The sequence below is a fragment of the Mesoplodon bidens genome, assembly GCF_964165515.1.
Source record: "Mesoplodon bidens genome assembly, chromosome: 11".
Lineage (NCBI taxonomy): Eukaryota > Metazoa > Chordata > Mammalia > Artiodactyla > Ziphiidae > Mesoplodon > Mesoplodon bidens.
In genome coordinates this window covers 76,383,879-76,392,094 of record NC_138167.1, presented here as the reverse complement: position 1 = coordinate 76,392,094, position 8,216 = coordinate 76,383,879, and positions in this window count along the sequence as shown.

The following is an 8,216-nucleotide window of genomic DNA, read 5'->3' as shown; positions in this document are numbered from 1 at the left end:
GGTTTTCATCAAAATAAAAATTAAGGCAGGCTATTCTAGGAATTCTTAGCAGAACTTAGACATTTCCTCGGGGTATAATAAAATCAGTGGGTAAACCAAATACACTTGATCAAATTTATTAAATGTACATATATAAAATCTTAAGACTCTGGAGCCATTACTTTAGCATCCTTCTTGGCAATCAGATTGAAGTCACTGTGTTGTCATTCATACACTCATTCATTAAACAAATATTTGTTGAGTATATTCTATGTGTCAGTCACTGTTCTAGACAGTGATGAGAAGGACATTCCATCCTCATTGATTTCACATTCTATTAGGGGACATGACCAGTAGACAGGAAAAGAACAACAACAAAAAAAAAACAAGATACACTCACTACTGATATGGCCAAGAAGAGATCAAGTCTTAAAAAGAGGTATTATAAAAGAGATAAACTGTTTTGAAGAGGCTGATTTAAGTTGGATGCACAAGGAAGACCTGTTCAACAAGGTAATATTTGAAGTGAGAACTGAATTATGAGACAGCTCCACTCCAGATGCAAAGATATGAGGGGACAAGGGTCCCACTGGAGGAAACATCTGCACAAAATCTCTAATACAATGAACAGGGGAATTTTTTTTTTTTTTTTTTTTTTGCAGTACGCGGGCCTCTCACTGTTGTGGCCTCTCCCGCTGTGGAGCACAGGCTCCGGACGCGCAGGCTCAGCGGCCATGGCTCACGGACCCAGCCGCTCCGCGGCACGTGGGATCCTCCCAGACCGGGACACGAACCCGTGTCCCCTGCATCGGCAGGCGGACTCTCAACCACTGTGCCACCAGGGAAGCCCCCCAGGGGAATTTTTTGAGGAACAGACAGAGGCCAGTTGTGGCTGAAGTAGAGAGGAAAGGGGAGAGAGAGGGAAGAGCTGAGTCTGGAGAGGTGGGCAGGACCAGTTCATGTATTTATAACCAGTGGTGTACTAAAGCCAGCTCATATAGCTGTGAGAGAGCTGATTCTTCAGTTTTGTGAGTCTATTGCTAAACACAACCCTGATTATAAACTAAATTATATAAACTTAAAATTAAATAAATTACATTTAAGACAAAGGTTATAAATCCTCAAGATTTAATTATTTCATAAGTATTTTACTAAATTTTATTATCCATGCTCTTAAGGTTATTTACGCCCATTTTATCTGGGCGGTAGAAATACTACATAAGAATATGTTACCACACCTCTCTTCTCAACTTCACACGTACATTGATAGCTTGAAATCTGCCCAAGTGGGAATAGTTACTCCATGGAAATCAGCAAACACTACAAGTCAGGGGTGAAGTCAGTGGGCTGTTAAACATGTACCACCATCCCACCAGCAACAGTGACAGCAGCAACGCCACAAGGAGGACTGGATCGAAGTCAGAGGCCTCAGAGGCAGGACAGCAATGTCGGTCAGGGACTGAAGACACGTTGGGGCAGAGTGGGCTCAGCTACTGGTCAGTAGAGCTATGGCACCAAATCCAAGCAGATAAGGGTAAGATTCGGTTTAAGAAAAGTCCAAGGTCAAAGCCAGGGGAAGCTGCCGCAATAGTGGGGCTTGGCAAGGGCTGGTACGCAGCTGGTCAACGCAAGTACTGCCTCTTCCAAAAAGCACTTCCAGGCTTCCCTGGTGGCGCAGTGGTTGAGAGTCCGCCTGCCGATGTAGGGGACACGGGTTCGTGCCCCGGTCTGGGAAGATCCCACGTGCCGCGGAGCGGCTGGGCCGGTGAGCCGTGGCCACTGGGCCTGTGCGTCCGGAGCCTGTGCTCCGCAACGGGAGAGGCCACGGCAGTGAGAGGCCCACATACCGCCAAAAAAAAAAAAAAAAAAAGCACTTCCTCCAGGTGGGAGGCATCACCCCTCCTTGACTCAGATAGCATCCTGACTTTTCTTCTGTAACTAAACACATAAATTCTCTCGTTGTCTTATTTTCACTATTCTGTCTCCTCCTTCTAGATGAAGAACTCTCAGACTAGAGACCAAATCTTAGTCTTTCTAAATTCCAGGACTAAGCACAGTGTCTGGTGCATAATACTAAGTACTCAATTCACATTAATTTAATCAGAAATGTAGAAAAATATGTACAAAAATGTTCAGGTCAGAAAACTTTGGGGGGGGGAATGAAAACTTCATCAACAGGGGAAATAATTAAATTACATTTCATTCACATAGTAGCCATAAAAATTATTTTTTAAATCATAAACATTGATCATACTTAAAATGCACACAATTCAACCCATGACAGATAAAAGTAAAATATAAAGTTTTGGGCTTCCCTGGTGGCGCAGTGGTTAAGAATCTGCCTGCCAGTGCAGGGGACATGGGATCGAGCCCTGGTCCGGGAACATCCCGCATGCTGCGGAGTGGCTGGGCCCGTGAGCCATGGCCGCTGAGCCTGCACGTCCGGAGCCTGTGCTCCGCAAAGGGAGAGGCCACAACAGTGAGATGCTTGCGTACCGCAAAAAAAATAAATTAATTAAATACATTAAAAAATAAAGTTTTGTATTCCCCATTGTGTAAGTATGCCAGGAAGAATACAAAAACAACAAAAAAGAATGAGAAAGAGGTGTTTTCTTTAGACTGTCTTTGCTGTTATCTCTTCCATTTAAATGTCTATGAAGAAGGAAATTTGCAAAGAAAAAGGTAGCTTGCCTAGAAAACTTGCCCAAAGCCATGTTGCATTTCTAATTAGATGTAAATGAACTATCCTTCAGCTTTATTCTTTCCATCTCATCCTCTCTGGAAAGAGAAAGGGACAAATATTTATTCTGCATTTAAATTTTTATTCAGTACCAGGCATATTGCAAAAGTTGTCTTACTTAATCCATTCTATTATATAACCCAGTAAGAGAGATTTTGAACATTCCCATTGTATGGATGAGGAATCTGAGATATTGTGGTCTTGTAGGATAGGAGGAAAAAGACCTGGCGTGGTGATGTTAGTCTTGAGAAAAATACTCATCATCCTTTCCTGTTTACTCTTGAGCGACAGAATAGCTCTCTGTGGAAGGTGAGGGTGGTATAAACACCCCTGTCCACTCAGAGACCCCTCTTCCCTGCAGAGCCTTGGTAGATTTGACCATTTGAAAGCTAGGGTCTTGGTGGCTGCAGTCATTACTCATTGAGTGATAAATTTGGGAAACACATCTACTGAGGCCCACAGCCTACCAGACCAATGGGATGCTCAGTTTCTTGGTAAAACACATGCATGATCTTAGACATAGATTCTTTTTCTAATTCTTCTGCATCTGTCTCACCAGGGGGAAGCTGGCTGAACTCTAAGGTTGAGGAGACACTTGGAGGACTAGAAGTGAGTGAGATTCATCCATACAACCTAAAAATATATGTTAAGCTTTTGCTGCAATACTGGCACTGTTCTAGATTCAAGGATGTAACTGCCTCCCTGAGTTTATGTTCTTTTTAGGATGCAGGCCTTAATAAAATTACAGGAATAAATTCAAATTTACAGCTGTAACAGAGGACATGAAGGAGATGTACATGATACTGAAAGAGCCTTTCCCCAGGAGGTTTTCTTTTTTTTCTTTTTTTTTCTTTTTTTGCGGTATGCGGGCCTCTCACTGTTGTGGCCTCTCCCGTTGCGAAGCACAGGCTCCGGACACGCAGGCTCAGTGGCCGTGGCTCACGGGCCTAGCCGCTCCACGGCATGTGGGATCTTCCCGGACCGGAGCACGAACCCGTGTCCCCTGCATCGGCAGGGGGACTCTCAACCACTGCGCCACCAGGGAAGCCCCCCGCCCAGGAGGTTTTCTTGATCTCAGAATATGAAGTAGAAAATACCTAGATGAAAGAGGAAGGGAGGAACCTGGAACTGTCTGGAAACTTCCAGGCAGAAGGAGCAGCATATGCAAAAGTGTGTGATGGAAACAGTGGGGAACGCGGTTGAAGATGCAGCTGGAGAGCTAGAGAAAGCCAGACCATGCAGAGCCTTGTAGACCATTTTAAGATTTTTTTTTTTTAAATCTTTAGGCCGAAAGAGTTGCAAAGCCATTGAAGTATGTAATGAGAGGATGTTTCTCTGAGATTTGCATTATCTGGCTGAAGTGTGGAGAGTGGAGGTGGGGTTGGGGGCAGGGCAAGAGCAGTTAAGACGTGATTACATTTGTCCAGGTGAGAAATGGCCATGGTTCCTTGGACTAGAATGGTACTGATGGTAGAGACGAAGAAATTAGGATGCATTTGAGAAAGACTTAGAAGGTATCCATTTAGATATGGTGGGTGAGGGTGAAAAACAAGTCAAAGATGATTCCTAGGCTGCTGAGCCGATGGAGAGAGTGTCATTCTCAGAGATGGCTCCATGCTTGCTCTTGACAGACCCAAGAGGTCCACTGAGTTGGGCTCTCCAGGCTAACCATTGAGAAGATGCCTGTGGAACTGAAACTCATTGGGATATTAAGTTAAAGGTGGAGAACCTAGACCTTCCTTTATGTGTGGTGTTTCTCAAAACAATTTTTCTATTTTGTATTTTACTTTTTGATTTAGAGAGTATTTTCACATACATTATCTGTAAGATACAAATTATTCTTTCCATTTTGAAAATGAGGAAAGAATTAAGTGATTTGTCCAAAGTCACACAGGCTATCTTGAGTCCAAATTCCATGCTCTTGTTCCTTACCTTCAGCCATTCAATCATTTATTCATTCATTCATTCAATATATGTCTACCATTTACTCACAGGCACTGGAGGCAGATTTATTATGGAGCTTATGAAGCTAAAGCATTAGGGTCCTGCACATACATAGACTCTTTCACGGCTCCTGGAGGGCCTCTAGCAATGGTTCATATATAGACATATATTTCTGTAAAATTTTCCAAAGAGAGTTAAACAACAATCAGGTAAGACTGCCATCTCTTTCCACTCTGATGTCCTCTTCATCACACTTTTCATGCCCAGTGGCCCAGACATCATTGAGATCAAGGTAAGGAGAAGTTAAGATGAAGTTACATTTATTGAATAGTTTGCATTTAGTGGATGCATTTTGTCATCTGCAGTCATTTTCATGGATAGCTCTCACTGGTTGTCTAGCTGTAAGAAGGGTTTCAGGAACACTCCTACTGTTCACTGCCCTGGGTCACTGAGTCTTAATGTTCAAGGTCAGAAGCCTTGAGAGTGTGGTCCAAGTGTCCAGTTTCTTCAGCCCCTGGTCAAAACAGTTTCCTTTCCAGAGATCTAATGCACAACAAAGTGACTGTAGTTAACGATACTGTACCATATACGTGGAATTTACTAAGCAGGTGGATCTTATGTGTGCTCACCACATGCGTGTGCGCACACACACACACACACACAGAAAAGAAGAAAAGGAAAATGGTAATTATGTGAGGTGATAAGTATGTTAATTAACTTGATTGTGGTGATGTGAACAGCAAAACATCAAGTTGTACACCTTAAATATATGCAATTTTAATTTGTCAGTTCGTTATACCTCAATAAAGCTGGGGGAAATATCATATGCTTGGGCAACTCCCCCTAAACCCCCAGTTTAAAAAAAAACAGAATTTCTTTCCTTGTTAGGAATATACTTGATAATAAAGCATGAGGATGAGAAGGAATCGATGGAAAGTTAAGATTTCCAAGGTGGAGCTGTTCTGAGTGCAGACAACACCCAAGATATAGCCTCGAAAGAGGGCAGCCAAAGAGGAGTGGAGGTTAAGTTTGTTGGAGTCTCAAAAGTCGAGGAAGCGAGAGGCTCTGTGCTCAGTAGGTTGTTCCAACGGCCCTTTTCTTCCCACTGCAAATTTTTGCCAATTCTTCAGGGCCAGCATCAAAGACCATCCCTTAATAACTTACCAATCCTCTCCACCCCCTTCAGAAGTCAGCAGGACACCCCTTAACCCAAAGAAAGTATATTCATGGAACTAGTGTAACTTCTTTATCAGAAGAGATTAATTCTTCATAGCTCTGAACAATGGAGACTGTGTCTTATCACCTGAAATACCTCTAGAGTACTAGCTCTCCATCTTCAGTGTACAAAAGGACTACTCTATAGCTTGTTAAAAAGGCCAACTAGCCAGATTGTGACTTGGTGGGTCTGGGATGAAGCTTCATAATCTGAACATTAACAGCACGTCTTGTATTTCTAATGTAGGTATTGTGTGGACGTGATACAGACAGCACTGTGCTCTGTGCTTGAACTGAATTCTATGGGATAGAACTAGTAAAATCAACTTGCAATGAATGGAATTACAAGATTTTCACGCAGTCCTCACTGCAGTTCAAGAAATAACCGGCAGGTGGCGAGAGACTCACACAACCCACCAAGGAGGACTTCGAGCTTCCATGGCCGCCAAGTCCCAAACCAAAAACTGCTCAGGCAGTCAAAGGGAATCCTGTGTCCCAAGCAAAGCCACCTTTAGCCAGAGTGGTGAGTTTCTTCTCTTTGCATGTGAATCCTGATGAGCCAATGGCCCATCTCTTACTCTGGCCCCCAGGGCTAAAGTTATGCTGACCCCATAATGCAGCCTCTGGCCCCTAGGAGCCATTATCCTGGCACTAGCAAGGACTGGTCTCCATCATGAAGCGGTATGAGGTCATGTGCCTTCTGAAGGTCCTTGCAGTAAAGATCAGCAAAAGATGTTTGTCTGCTCAAAGAGGGAAGCTGTTGCCAATAGAGGGTCATGTGGTCGTGCCTGTATTGTCTGTGTAGTCAGAGCTGAAGGGGAAGCATTTTACTCAGTCCCCTCATTTTTTAGATGGAGAATTGTGTAGGAGAGACTAAGCAATTTGCCCAAGGGCACAGAGATAGAAAGTTCCAGAACCTGGAGTCTGTCTGACTTCAAGTGGCTTGCCTTTTCACTGCACTTGATACTACAGGTGTTAAGGTGTGTGTGTGTGTGTGTGTGTGTGTGTGTTTACTTCATTAGTGTCTGCTCATGAATTATTGTCATACAGGAGAAGCTGGGGGTGACCCTCTGGTTGGGGAAGAGGAGTTGGATGTGTTTGCATCAACAAGTCCACTTTTTACCTAGATCGTGTACTTACTTGGAGGTAACCTGGAGGATGAGGGAGGGTGAGAGTACACCTAACAGAGCATGAGGAAAGAGGGCCGAGGACTCTCCATTGTTTTTAAACTGTGTTTTAATGGACCTTCTTGTCTTATACTCCTCCTTTTCTGTCTACTAAACTAGAAGCTTACTGAAGGCAGATTGTCTTATTTATCTCTGATTATATTCAATAGTTATTTGACGAATCAGTGAGCAGGTCAACCTTGATCATTTTTGGATCAAAGCAATATTTTCTAACATCCGAGGTGAATAGCGCATACCTCCTGTGATGTATTTCGGTATGCTTATATTTACTTGAGAAATGCCTACACAGTTTTCACTCGGTGCCCAGCACTGTTCTCAGCATTTTACAAATATTAACTCATTTAATTTTGTTTCTGTTGCTGTTTATTTAAGGTTCCATGACAACGAATAACCATGTCTCAGAAATTACCCTCTTCCCCTCCCTCCACCTCCTACCCCAAAAGACTCCGCAAATGCTAGGTCTAGGGAAGGGGGAGCAGGGAGGAAAGAGTTCAACTGTCCCACCTTGGGGGCCCACAGTTGCCCAAGTAGACCCTGGGCCCTGGCAGCGGCCTCTTTCTTGCTAACCTGGTGCGAGCAAACTTTCCCCTTGGCCGGCGGGGGCCAGCGTCCAGGTCTGCACCGAGGTGCAGACAGCTCGAAGCCGCTGGCTGATTTATAGGCCAGAGCATTCCCCGGCCGCGCCGCAAGGAGTCGGGCTGAGCTCGGACTTTGGGGAGGTGATGATGGACACAGGACACGTGGCCACACAATGGGGACACACGACTGACCTCAGTCACTTCGGCAAACTGCCCCTGTTTTCAGGAGGCGGCAGGAGCGTTTCAGGAGCTCCAGCTCCAGGGCCCCGGGCGGCGCCTGCGTTCCTCTCCCCAGCAGGCAGCGCCCCTCGCCCGCCCTGGTGAGCGCAGAGGGCGCCCAAGGGCCTGCTGGGCCCCCGGAGCTCTCAGAGGCCTCTGACCCTCAGCCCCAAAGTCCTTCCCTCAGCATGCGAGCCTTGGTGCGTTCCATATTTTGTAAAGAAAGGCACACGAACCATCTCCACTTGGGGGCTGAGACGGGCCAGGGCGCGCTGGGAGTGAACTTTCCCGGCTGGTCAGATAGGGACACCCGGGGATTTTGCGATGTCACCAGGCGGCCGGGCAGGGCCTGGG